The sequence below is a fragment of the Cavia porcellus genome, unplaced genomic scaffold, assembly GCF_034190915.1.
Source record: "Cavia porcellus strain 051 isolate PalLab524CR breed Dunkin Hartley unplaced genomic scaffold, mCavPor4.1 scaffold_6, whole genome shotgun sequence".
Classification (NCBI taxonomy): domain Eukaryota; kingdom Metazoa; phylum Chordata; class Mammalia; order Rodentia; family Caviidae; genus Cavia; species Cavia porcellus.
Window position 1 is genome coordinate 10,867,254 of NW_026947489.1, and position 14,069 is coordinate 10,881,322.

At 43.8% G+C, this 14,069-nt stretch overlaps 1 protein-coding gene across 2 annotated transcripts in view; it reads left to right on the plus strand.

The window, feature by feature from the left end:
- The window catches only part of Igf1r (insulin like growth factor 1 receptor), a 268,904-nt gene that overhangs the window by 159,181 nt on the left and 95,654 nt on the right, over positions 1-14,069 (plus strand). The gene's annotated exons all lie outside the window — the stretch shown is intronic.

Below are 14,069 nucleotides of genomic sequence, written 5' to 3' on the forward strand. Positions count from 1 at the left end.
GCTGCTAGCTCTGTCTAGGGGACAAGGGCATGTTTATAAAAACAAACTTGTGGAACAGGGACAGAGAAAGGCTTAGTTTACCTGGCATTCTGAACTTAAGGTACTCATTTTGCCTAAGGAATAATGAACGCAGAGTTGTAATTAGGAAAGGTTGATGTAATTGATGTGTTAGCAGTCTTTGTTTGAGGTTTGGTTTGGGTTTTTTTCTCTTCTCTCTGTATCTCTATCTCTATCTCTCTGTTTCTTTCTCTCTCTCTCTCTCTTTCTCTCTCTCTGTATGTATGTATGTTCTGTCTCTCTCTCTCTCTCTCTGTCTCTCTCTCTCTCTCTCGCTCTCTCTCTCTCACTCGCTCGCTCTCTGGCTCTCTGTCTCTGTCTTTCTGTTTTAGGGCAGTCGTAAATTATTTTTTCCTGAAGCCAAAATCAGAACCACCAATTGAAGGCTAAATCAGGCTTCAGGAAATACTCACTGTCTTTTGGCAAAGAAAGACAAAAGCCCTTGTTCTCTGGGTCAGTGTGTGTGTGTGTGTGTGTGTGTGTGTGTGTGTAAGGTTTTGAAGAACAATTTTGACGTAAACTCTTAGAATGAAACAGAAAACAGAATCCTTTACAGGGGTGAAATAGGATATGTGAAATACTCTTCTGTGAGTCCATGTGGAAATACAGTCATAAAGGGACCTGTCCATTTTGAGGGTACCCATTTTGTGGGAGCTCATTTCTGTATTGAAAACTCAATCACAACCTCTGACGTGCTGCTAGCAAATGGCAATGTATGTAACATAGCCTCTGTGCAACATAGCCAGTGGAATTTAAAGTCCTTGTTACCAGGTTTAGAATACATTTTCCAAAGTTTCAAGTTTCTTCTCTCCTTGTAGCACGGAGGTGTGTCTTTTAAAAAGTAATCTTTAAGCACTTGCTGTCCCACATGAGATAAAATATCTAGCTTTCCTTCACTCTTAACTTGACCCTTGTGGGGAGCAACTCTGGAAGATGAAAGACCCAATCGAAACGTCTTTGCTTCCACTGAGGGATGCGAAGATAGCTCCCTGCTGGTGGCAGGTCTTCTGAGCTTCCTTTAGAGTGGATTTGTTTTTTATTTCACCATAAGTAATAGTTTATTAAATTAACAGTTGCTAGGGAAGAAACTCCACGTAGCTATGAAGATGTGTTTTTGTCAGCAGTACATTTTCATAATAGCAGTGAGAAGGAATCCGTTCTAACCAGCCTCTGAATCATAGTAATACTGCAGAAATTCCTGTGAGCTGTGTGGTTGCTGTTTCTCTTTGTTTGTTTGTTTTCAGAGCAGATGGGTTTGTTTGCTTTTTTGCTTAAACATTAATCAAAAATCAATTTATGGCTGTGTAAGTGGCATTAGATAATTCTCACTCTGTAGCAAATAATATCTATTTGTTCATGTTAGATAAGTCTGAGTAGAGGTGAAATGTAAAATAGAATTACATGAGATATGACATATGGCTATCTGTTTCATAAATTAATACTTTTATGTATGTGGGAGGAGAAGTAATTTAACTTACTGACAAAAGAAGCAGCAAAGGAAATTCCAGAGAAAGAACAAGATACCAAGTCTAAATAAATTTACAGAGATAAAAAGAATATGATTTAGTTTAGTCTTTTAAATAAATTGCCACAATTTATGTGCTATGATAAGGATCACAAGTAAGGAATACTCTAGGTCCTGAAAATTTTAGTATTCTCCAAAGATGTTTTATAACTACTAAATACCCTGCCCGAAATGTATCTGACATTTGGGGTGGGTGACTCATGTCCTATCATACAACTAAATACATTTTTTCCTAATCTTGCAGCCATGCCTACTTGCAAATAAATCGATTTAATTTACTTGTGCAAATACAACTGACATTTCCTTGAATTAGGAAATAGAAATTTTTTACTGAGTATAATGTTATTGTATATATTTATACCTATTTCTATATGGAGGGATTGTATGATTTGAAATAACTAGGAAAAGTAAGAAGTTATTGAAATTACTCTAAATATTCCTCTTTTTTTTTTTTCTTTCGTCGATTTAGACCTGTTAATTGCAAGAAATCTGTTTTTAAATCAATCACCGGGAACATTTCATGTCTTCCCTAAGATTCATTTAGCCTTGAAAAGGCCAAAAGTTTAATGCAGCTCCTACATGCCAATCTTTCTCCCCTTCTGTTAGGGAATGTGCTCCAACTATAATTACATTTGCATTGTTTGAAGTCGCAGTGCTTCCACAGCCAGACCTCTCAAAGACAGAAGAGGAAAGCAGGGAGCTACTGTCATCAGTACCTGGGACCCTCTCCACACGCCCTGCCCTCTGTCCACCAGAGCTTCTCCTGTGTGCTGCGTACCCTGTTAACCCCGGAGGGATCTGGACAGTGCCCAGAACTTTGCACACTCTTATACTCCACAGCCCATAGGTGGTCAGAGAGTAGGGAGAAGGATAAACAGGCCTCTGATACTTATTCAGTGTGTGTTATTAACAAGGTGGACATTGTGACTCCCCCGTGAATTGTGCTTTGGAATTTATTTCCCCTCTACCCTGATTTAGGATCCAGTCTGGCGTGATAACCTTCGAGGGGTACTGTGCGAGTGCATTTTGGAAACCGAGTCGGTCTATCTCGTCCCCATTCCTTCCCTCTCTCACATACTTGTGTTCGCTGTCACTGCTGACCTTTGAGGTGAGCTTGCACAGCCTTCCATTTGCAGTTGATTGGCAACTTTTTATTCTCCTTTTCCCGCTGCACCTGAATCACTGTTTGCTTCCTTTAGTTCTCTGGCTGCCTCACCTAGTAAGCTTGGGGGGGAAATTACAGTGATGAGTTCTACAACTCCTATTTGCCCATAAGGTTCTAAAGTAGTATTTTTAATTGCACTCTCCTAAGATCTTCTTTCATAGCATAGTAGAAACAGTGAATAGTAGATGTGCCCTAATTCACTAAAAATGTATACTATAAAATTGAATTGGCAGCCTTACAAAACACAAGGTTAGAGGCATAAGCCTGAGCGAAGCTCTACGTCTGTAACATCTTTGACTTGCCTTGCGCTGTGGTATTTTGTCCTTCTCTCCTGTAAAATGCTGTTTTTCTTCAGCTTGTGTCTTCCTCAAAGTGATGTATAATTCTTTCAAAGGAATATCTCATACCAGCCAAAGGAAAGAAGCTTACCTTGACGTATAGGTCTCTGTCTCACTGACTTTGATATAAAAGTTTACTCTGAAACAGTTTACAGAAAGTTTAAATTACGCAAGTTGTATAGGCCTCACATAAAAAGCAGTCCTCTGCATATACTGGCAGTGGATTCATACTTCGTGTTGTCGAGCAGAGTAATATTTCCATTAATTGTTTTTGTGTCTCTGCTGTTTCTCTGATAAACTATTCAAAATTATCATTGGGTGCGTTAATGCTTCTCTACACAAACTGATCTGGGTACGAGAAAAAAAGCATAACCTTACTAATTTGGAAATAATAAATTGGTTAGGAGAATTTCGGGGTAAATATAACTGGTGTTTGCTGTTAAAGTGCCTGTAATTTCAAATACAGGTGAAAGAATGTTCTTTTCCCAGTAGCTCCACTAACAAGCTGAGTAAATCTGGACTTATCTGTTGGTCTGTCTCTTTAGCGTACCGCAGAGCACTGTCTGGGTGCTGGCTCACCCCAGCCGACCTTCTCAAATAGGTCCCTGGCTAGAAGATTCAAGGTGAACAATGGAAGGACAGAACTGCTAGCCTCTTGGGATCCAGTTCAGGAAGAGCAGTACTGATCCTCATGCTGCCTTTTAAGAAACTGTAAAAGCCAATGAATGGAGTGCTTACCACCCAAGATTAATTTTAAGAGTTAAATAAGTCAGTACTACCAAGGAAAATTATGTAAATACTTCCTCAGTATAGTTTTTTAAACAAATGTGTGATTACTGTTTTAAGTGTGGCATAAACAAAGTATATCCTTGAGCCAGTATCATACGTATGTTGCTTCTTATTATATCTGTTTAAAAGTCAAAGGCAGGACAGCTCACCGCTGCACAGAGACTAAGTATAGGCCTAGAAATTCTGAGATAGCAAGGCAGACCACACCCTCACTGGCTTCTGGACCCTGAGCCGACAAGCTAGGAATGTTGGGCAGCGTACCATAGGAAGGAAGAGTATTGCATACCATGTAGTCTTGCTTCCCTGTGAATGTAGTTCTCGCCTCTTTTCTACATTAGGTCTTCCTGTGTTGCTAGAATAGCAAAGGTCATACCTAGCTTGATTTATAAGGAATAAATTGAACCAGAGCAATTACATTATGCACGTTCAGCATTCAGAAAATGCTCATCAATAATACGGAAGGTGGCAGGTCTCTGAAAACTGGATGCAGCGTCCAGGTGCCTGTTAACTAACTGGTGCGATTTGAAGGCTTTCTACTTCTGCATGCAGAACTGTCCAGTCCTACCCTACATGGAGATTTTAGGATTCCCCAGATTTTCTAGACATCTTAATTGCAGTTTAGGGTTTCCCCAACATGAGGGTAGAGATGGTGAAGATTTCCTGAGGGTAACTCTGGTGGAAGCAAGAGAAGAGGGGAAGATGGTGCATGCGGGGAGCCTTCTGACCAGGATTCTAGTTGGACACCACCGAGGAACAGGTGCTTATTTGAGAGGCCCCTTGTTGGACAGACGGCTTGCTCATTTATTGAACAGGGCCTACCCAAGAAGTGTGACCTTGGACCACATCTGAAGTGGACCCTCGGAGAACTAGCAGTTGGAAGCTGTCAGCTAGTGACATTGCAACTGGACCACAAGTTCTTCCTGGAAGGAGACCCGAGCCGGACATCTGTGCTCTGAAGCCTCCAGTCAGCACATCTAGGTTTGAAAATACATGTTTCAAGTGAGAGGGTGATTATTCTTAGAGGGGCAGATCTTTAAAACATATGGCTATGGAAGTGAAGTCTTGTTTTTTACTTAAAACTCCAGCAGAGCCTTGCCATGGTCGTAACTTGTGTGAAATATAGCCTAGTCACTCAGTTTATGTGCTCACATTCAAGGACCAGTCTCTCTTTATGGATTCTAGCTGATTTAAATATATATATATTCATATTCCTCACCGAACCAAGATAGTACCACCTTCCTTAAGTGTGGACTGAGGCATGCAGTCAGCTTGTTAAGTCAGTTCTTACTTGCTACTTATCCATATTTTTCCTAAACTTTCTGCATCTGTTGGATTGCAAACTTGAGGAGCATCATGCTCTTAGCTTGAATCCTGCCTTTTTGACTCCAGCATTATGCCATATACCCTTTGACTTGCTTGGTTTGATACCTCTAAATGTATTGCTTTGATGTTTGATGAGGATCTCAACATTTATTTATTAAAAGTATTGCTTAATGCTTTTTCTCCATCCCATTGTGTTCTTCTAAAAGTTTAGACTAGGGGCTGGGGATTTAGCTCAGCAGCATAAGCACCTGCCTTGCAAACAGGCGGTTGTGAGTTCGATCCCTGGTACCAATTAAAAAAAAAAAAAGTTTAGACTAAAACATCCTCTGCAGAAAATAACAAACAAAGTTATCATAGTGTACCTCTATGGTATGTAAATAACTTGTTAGAAGAAAAGATTCTGTTTCCAGAGAAAATACCTTAATAGTGAGTGAAAACAACACTGTAAAAAAGATAACTTGAATAAATGGAAAGAGACACCATGTGTATTAGGCAGGATAATCAACATTATTAACAGGATGCCAGTTTTCCTTTTTTAGTTTATAACTTTAATATAATTTAGATACCAAGTTCTTTTAGTTAGACTGATTCTAAAGTCATCACTTTTTTAAAAGCTCTGAAAAAGAGCAGTGAGGAGTCCTAGCCATACTAGATATGAAAATGTTCCATAGAGTCTAACTAATTAAAATAGCAAGGTACCAAGATATGAACAGGCAGACCAATGGAACAGACTAGAAAATGAAAATACAAATACCAGTCCCCGTGGGAATGTGTTACTGGGTAAAGGGAGTGCATGCATCGGTGGGATAAAGATGAGCTCTCCATTACGGCACTCGGGCATGAGTAGCCTTTGCCCTCTGGAATATGTCTCCAGCTTTACTAGATTGAACTCCAAAAGGTTCCAAGGTAGTGTAAACAGCAAACCCTAAATGTGGTAGAACACACAAAAGTTCCTTTTTTTTATAATTTTGGAGTGGGGAAGACCTTTCTAGTTACAATTCAAACTCCAGAAGCCAGAAAAGAAAACATGCATGGAAATGAGTTGACAAATATCAAACCCCAAACCAAATAAACAAGCAAACAACCAACCAAAAATGGAAGCATGACCCAAAAGTGTAAGTAAAGAAGTCAGGATGGTGGTACACACCTGGATCCCCAGCTCCTCAGGAAGCCGAGGTACAAGGATCACAAATTTGAAGCCAGCCTTGGGCAACCTATAGAGATCCTTCTCAAAAATAAGAAAATGAAATTTAAAGCCTGAAGACATAGCTCAGTGGTAGGCTGTTTGCCTAGGACGGTGAAGGCCCTGGGTTTAATTCCATTTTACCACAAAAACAAAAAACAAACTGAAACAAAACAAAAACCACAAGCAAGGACAAATACCAAACTGGGAAAAATATCAAAGAGAGATAATATTCCCAATTTAAAAAGCAAAGCAAACTAGAGCTCCTAGAAATTATTAAGGAAAAGACTAACAGTACAGTAGGATATAGGGTAAACCCAGTAGTTACACAAATAGCTATTAAGCATATGAAAAAATATTTAGTCTCACTTATGTAAGAAATGCAAATTAAAACTGCACTCTTATGTTTGAAAAAAATCTGAAATGTTTGATAACACTCTGTTGGCAGGCTTGTAAAACAATGCCCCCACATGGGTAGGAACACACAATGCCACCCCATCTGTGGAAAGGAATTCCGCAGTATTTCCAAAATTATTGTATACATACCCCCACCCCACCTTGTGGAAAAATTGTCATCCACAAAACTGGTCCCTGGTACCAGAAAGACTGGGGACCACTGTGTTAAACCAGCCAAAATAATCTCTGGAAGATGGGACACGAATTTATGTATTCATTTTTTAATTCTTCGATGATTCCATTATACAAATAAGATTGAGACCCACTGAATTTGGCTTTATGTACACAGTGGGATATTTTAAACTGTTAAAACAGAATGCAGACTTTTTAAATTGGTTATATGACAGATTTGCGGGATATATTAAGTTAAAAAAAAAGATGTATCCTAAAAGTCAAATATACGAGGAAGATTCTGGGTTAAAGCAGACATGATTTCTATTATTGAAAATACATACTGACTTTGTTGATACTTTGCCCTTCCTCACCATGAAGATTTGTCCATCTGGGAGGGTAAATGGATGGTTATATAAAACATGTAATGTATAACTTACTACTTTGGGGTGCAAGCAGGGAACTGTAAGTGCCAGCTATTGCTGTGCCCTGGAGTTCTTAAAATACCTTGAGAGAGAAGCGACACCATACTAGTAAATGAATGATCAGAGAGCAAAGATGAGAGTTAAATGACATAAGGAAAACTAAAGAAGCCTGTACCATAGCTGTAAGCAGGTAGGCATTGTCCTAGGGGTGGGGTGACATTTGAGCGCAAGCCTGAAGGACAGAGGGAGCCCTCGGGCTGAGATCAGGGAAGGACCCTGTGGCAGAGACAAAAGGAAAAGCTGCGCTGCTTCTACCCTAGGCGACTGGAAGGGGACCCATGGCAGACACGTGCGTGTTTCCTGTAAATCTGCCTTTTGGCTTCTTGGCTGTTTATCTTGCGAGTTCTGTAGCTTTTCTCTGGCAAGAGAGGAGAGGCGACTTCTCTAAGATGCTCTGGGGGCACATGGGAGTCAGATGGGGCCTGCAAAAGGCATGCCAAGGGAGGGAAGTGATTTTTAGGCAGAGTAGAAATTTGCCAAGCACAGAATGCAGAAAAAGACATGACTAGCAGAGGAAACGGCATACCTAACAGTAAGTGGGTGTGTAGGGAGACACTGAAATACAGAGGGGTGGAGCTGTGAGGGCCTTGGTGCTTGTAGCAGAGCAAGGACCTAAATAAAATGTGAGCAAGGCGCTAGGTAGGAGGAATTGATTCGGGTGGCCAGGGGTAGGTGGTGATGAGAACCGAATGCTGGGAATATGTAGCACACATTCAGCAAATGCTTTTTGTGAGCCCGAGTCACTGATGGAGGCGTAGACTAGAACAGATCACCATTTTGGCTCTCGGAAAGTTCAGCATCTAGTGAAGTAGACAGACCTGCCATTGGAGTCTGGATACAGTGGTAAAAGCCCTCTCAGTGACACAGTGCTGCCGAGGCAGAAAGAGGGGTGGCCAAGGCTGCAGAAATCTTGGAGAACAGTGGCCTCTCCCGGGGAGCAAGGGGTAAGGTCTAGAAAGCACAGAAAAACAATCTGTAGAAAGGGTGTGTGTGGCCTGAGCTGAGACCTGGGATAAAAACACAGTGGCTGGAGGGAGGCAGCTTGCAAAGGCGGTTGCTTGCTTGGAGGCTGGGCCAGCCTGCCAGGGCCAACCAGTGAGTGAGCGGGAGCTCATTCCAGGGCCAGGAGGCTTTGTATAGCTGGGGTGACTGGGGATGAGAATTTCTTTCAGTCTGCTTGGGACCTGCTCCTCCGCACGCATCAGAGCCTGGGGGAGAGCCCTCCACCCTGGCCTGCTCGCTCTGTTGCTTCCTGCACAGAGCCCTTTGTGCCCTTTATGCTTTGAGCTTGGATAGTCTGGCTGTCTGGCCATGAGTGACAGAGTGACAACCTAATTAATCAGTATAAGACAAGGGACAATAAATGAAATGAGGATTCCCTCTCCCGCGCAGTCTCCGGTTCCTCTGCTCCCTTCCTTGTTCTGCACTAGTGTGGGGAAGACCGTCTCCGGAATCTCACCCAGGATGGTGGTTTGCTTAGACCTGTAGGAGTGACTGTACACTTGCAGGCAGCCCCAGAGGCTGCCTAACTTGGGGCTCGAGCCTCCAAGCTGGAAGCAGGGAGCTTTCTCCTCGCTGGGATCCCCTGTGGGGATGGTGAGGCCAGATTAAGAATGGATGGTGATCCAAGTCTGGGAGACAACCAGAGAATTACATGCAGTCTGCCATCCCCCGGCGAGCTACACCCTCATGGAAAAGGCAAGTTCACCGCTTGTTTCTTCTCAAGCGACCCTGATGCCATCATCTCCCATTTCTTTTTATACATGCAGTGGAACTCACGCACCTTGGAGTGAGATCTCAGCTCAGGTTTGCAACAGAGAGGTCTAACAGGGCATCTGGTGCGAACAGGGTGCCATTGATGGCGTATTGTGTGAGCAGGGCAACAGTGTTTAGTACAGGGATTTAAAACGCCTTCTGAAAGGACAATTTAAACATTGATTTAAGGGGGTGGGGACAGAAGAGAGAGTGTCTAAATCGGCCCTCACTCCTTCTGGGGAGATTTTAAACCCCAACGAGAAGAAGAGGAGTCAAAGGATGGAAACAAAACCTTTGTGGCTTTGCACAGAACAAAAATGATGTGAAGCCGCGAGTCAGCAGTCCTGGCGCAGGGGCTCCCGGGGACGCCCACTGGTGCTTGCTTTTTTTCGGGGGAGGGGAGCACCCCTTCCTGCTTTCCGTGGCGCAGTGACTGAGGCTCCTTTTGTCTGGTGTATTCCCCACCCCGCCCTGCGCCAGCCTGCGGGAGCTGGCACTGCTCGCCCTCCCGCCGCCCCTGGACCAAGGTTGTTTACTACTTTCTACTCCGAATAACACGCCAATCACCAGGGCCCGCCCACCCTGTCGACCAATCGGCTCGTTGAGAAATTCCACCTTTCCGTGGGGCCGGGGCGGCAATTGGCTGGAGCGCTTGTCAGTTAAGTGGGCATCCCGCAAGGATGCAGCAGGAGTATTGGGGACGAGATCACCAGAGCGGAGGAGGAGTAACCTTCCCATAAACAAGATCCGTACCCCCACCCCCAGAAAGCAAGGGGCAGGGGAGCTGAGGCTGGACGCAACCCTGGGCCCCACCACAACCAAGCGGGCTGAGTGCAGAGTCGGGGAATCCCTCCCTCAGCCTCCCGCCCTTCACTGCAGTTGTAAACACGTTTCCTTCCTTGTCTGTTTTCCCTTCTCTCTAACCGTGGCCATTACAGGCTGCTGTTTACCGAAATCCCACAGGGCACCCCCTTGGCCCCATGCTCCAGGCCCTGTGCCTTCCTGCCTCTTTTCTGGCTTTCCTCATTTCCTCTCTGTGGGCAGCACACAGTAACGGAGCTAGGTGTGCAGGCTTGTTTTCCTTTTATTGCTGCCCATGTGGGATAAGTCATGCTTTATCGATGTGCACCATTTTCTAGGGGCAGCGTCCTTCCGCTGTGAATTGCGCAGATAGCCTGGATCGATTTTGATTCAGGACCATAGCCCAGACAGACGGAGCTTTCCAAGGACTGGGTGGTTTTGTTGCTGCTGCTGCTGCTGCTGCTGTTGTTATTGCAGGTTGGGATCACATAGAATTTTAATTTTGTGTTTTCTCAATTGTTCTCGAAAGCTTTCTGCTCTTACAGGTTTGGGATAGGCACCCAGGTGCCCCCACCCACTGCCCCTTTAAAGGCACTATTGTGTTGAACTGAATGTTTTTCTACCTTCTTCTGTGATCTGAATCAGGTTTCCCATTTCCACCAGCACAATGTGGTTGTAGTCCGTGTGATAGGGGTGTAGTGGACATGAATTATTTGCGATAGGGCTGCCTGGAATATACGGAGTGGAGTTTGCGTGGCCCGGAGCAGCTCCAGTGGTTGAGGTTTCTCTGTTACACGGGCTTCAAGCAGGAACCCCAGGCAAGATGGCAAAGTACAGAATGTGGCATTCAGCTCAGAAATGCCCCCTTTAAACAGTGCTAGTCCAGATGACCTCAATCTTGTTTAGGTTTTTCTTTTTTTTAAAAAAAAGAGGGAAATAATCTATGAGGAAAGCTCATTTGATATATTTCACAGAAGAGTTTGTCAATAAAAAAACAAGGATGGTTTTGAGATTTTGTCTTACTGAGTGGAGGACAGGCCCCTGCTGTCATTCCAGATTGGTTTTGAGTAGGGGAATTGCACAGGAATATAGTGGAGCTGCAGCTGTGGGGAAGGAATGGCACTCTGCATCCCTCTCAGCCTCTGTCGCCTCTGAATTTTTTTCAGTGATAGGATGCTTGAGGGACATATAGAAAATGCAGGCGGTGAAGGCATAAATATGTAAATACGAGGTCTGGCATATGGTGGCCGGGATTTGCAACAGCAGCTTCCAGAACCTACCCAAGTCCCAGGAACTCTATTTCAAGTTATTCCTATCAGCTAATTCAGATCTCAGTTTCTCTTTCTCTTCCAGTTGTCCATTTGCGCACTCTGCCCCACAAGGAATATGTCCCCCAAATGATTGCAGTAATGCATAATGCGCTATTATGGGTAAAATGTATTCAGCTTCCTTTTCATTTAGAGGAGCAGCTGTATATCACTTGGTGATAGCAGGTTAAAGAGAAAGCTGGAGCCAGGGCAGAGTTCTGCCTCAGGGGCACAAAGTTCCTGGCATCATTACACTACCTTTTGAAGTTACAAACTGGGCAAGTGACTGGAGGCAAAAAGACACTGCAGTGAAGCCTGGTCTAATGATGTGTGCTCCACATTCCCTTATTAGCTGTCTCTGGAGCATGCGATTTCACCTCTTTTCACCTCTGTGTTCCTTGCCTAGCTGGGAGCTGTGATGTCTATGCTGGATTTTGAAGGCTTAATGAAATACATTAGGGAGTGTATCTGGCACTTTGCTGTGTCCCTGGAGGTACTCACGGCTGGGACTTTCCCTTCTCTGTCTGATAGATCACCCCTTCCCGGCCCCCTTTGTTCTGTAGCCCATCGTGTGAGCCTCTTCCTTATTCAGGGTAGCAAGCTGAACTCATCTTTTGCTGGGTTTCTGCGTCACCTGCTCCTTTCTGGCCTGGTCAGCCTGTTCGTTTTTCCTTGCCAGCAACCTCTTAAGTGCCAGTAAGTCACATCTGAATAACCAAAGCATGTTTCCCTGCTGGAGAATGCCAGAGCAAGCAGGTCTGGGAGCCAAGTAGATTTCTCCTGTTCAAATAAGCAGGGGAAGCCCAAGAACCCTGGCTGCTGGGCTCTTTAGTGACTTGAGACAGATTTTGAATAACAACCCAAATCACTACTTAAACCCGTCCCAGTATTCTGGTTCCCCTTTCCCCACGTGAAACAGCAAAATCCCTGGCCTGGCTTTGAGTTCTTCTTGATTTAGCTTGAGGCTGCCTTTGCTTCATCACCTGCCGTACTGATAGTGCATACTGTGAGCTGCCTTCCACTAGACTTCTCTGTGCTTCAATGACAAAGACATAAGGAGAGCCATGCCCTATCTATCTGTCCTAGAACGGCCTCTCCTATGCCAGTTAGCACAGTTTAAGCAACCTCTCTTACCCTGCTGTTCTAGGCCCTTGCCAGTTTTTCATCTCAATCTTGTGTTCAGTGTTTGTGAGACAGTGATATTCTCTTGGGATATGTCCTCCTGTGGTCTCAGAGTTGACTTTTCTTCCCATGGAGGGTAACTTTCTGTGTTCCCCAGGTCATGTGAAAGCAGTCTCATTTAGCACTGTGGGCTTGGGAGCCAGATGGACCTGCCTGTCTGTCCACACTTCACTACTTTCTCTGCAGTGCTGGTGCCTGGGTTTGTGACTGATCATGAGCCCTCCTTTCTTAATCTGGAGCAGGGGTGATAATACCTCTTCCTTGGGGAGTTGTAAGGATTAACTGTGCCTGGCTCTGAGTTTATACCTAGGAAGCACTTGGGAAATGTGAGTAATTGTAAGCATTGTGTGTGTGTGTGTGTGTGTGTGTGTGTGTGTGTGTGTGCGTGTGTTTCATTATCTATAGATGGAGATGTTACTTACTCTGTAGGATTGCCTAGAGAATAATTGTTAGTTATCTGAAATCATTTACCATGAACTTGGTTAATGTTTACCATTTCCCCATAAGAATAGATGCCTTTTATTATATTTCCATACTATGGACTTTGATAAATATTGATTCAACAAAAAAATTAGCCCTATACATTTCAGATGTGTTGCTGATTTTTATGAAAATAAATGCTCAGAGGTCAGACTTCGGGAAAAACCCTAAAGGAAATGGGCCAACCAGGAAAGTCCAAGCCCCGTATAGCAGGAGTTGTCTGACCAAAATCTGGTTTTGGCTAATCATTGTCACGTCTGTGTTTTAAATAGTTAGGTGACTGGGCTAAGGTTCTCACTGGTGAGAAGACATGACAATATGTGAAATGTTACCAGCTTCTCACAGGTCCCTGCAGCTAGTCATTTTGCAGAGACAGAATGTGACTTGGTGGCTAATAGGCAGGGTCACAGTGACTCATCGTCCATCTCTGCCATTATTTGGAGCGAGCTGGGGTGTGAGGTGCTCCTCCCTCTTCTGATACCCCCGGAGGGCCCCACACTGTACTGGGGAGCTCTAAGGCATTAGCCCTGTTGAGTCTTGCTCAGCATACTTGTGTGGGATGCCTAACTACAAGAAGGTCCTTAGCTAAGCTCTGGGGTGCAAAGATGCAGAACCCTGAAGGAGGACCATTGTAGCCTTTCCCATGCAAGCAAGAATTGTACAAGCAAGCAGTATAATGGCCATGGCCCGTAGTCTTCACTGGAGGACTTTTCCAACTATTTATCTACAACTCGTGGCTCAGGCAAGTTACTTAATTTCCCCTAAGCCTTGTTTTCTTCCTCTTTGTAGCAGATAAAACATCCAGGCGAGGAGTTGATGAAGATTCCAGATGTACAATGCTTAGGAGTGGATCTGACTTCTAACTGTGTGATGAATATTAACTTACATTATTATTACATAGTTGTGCCTTTTGGAAGGAGCCACTGCTGAGTACTGAAGATGTTGAATTGTAGGATGCATATTTGTGTGAATCAGTCTTTCAGTTATTTTAAGTTTGCATTTGAAAGTAAAGGATGGGTTGCTGTTCAAATATAAAGAATTGGCTCTAGTTCTAAAAGGATGTTTACTGTTCTTTTGCGAAATACCATTCTTCTTAAGTTTCATTCAGTCAT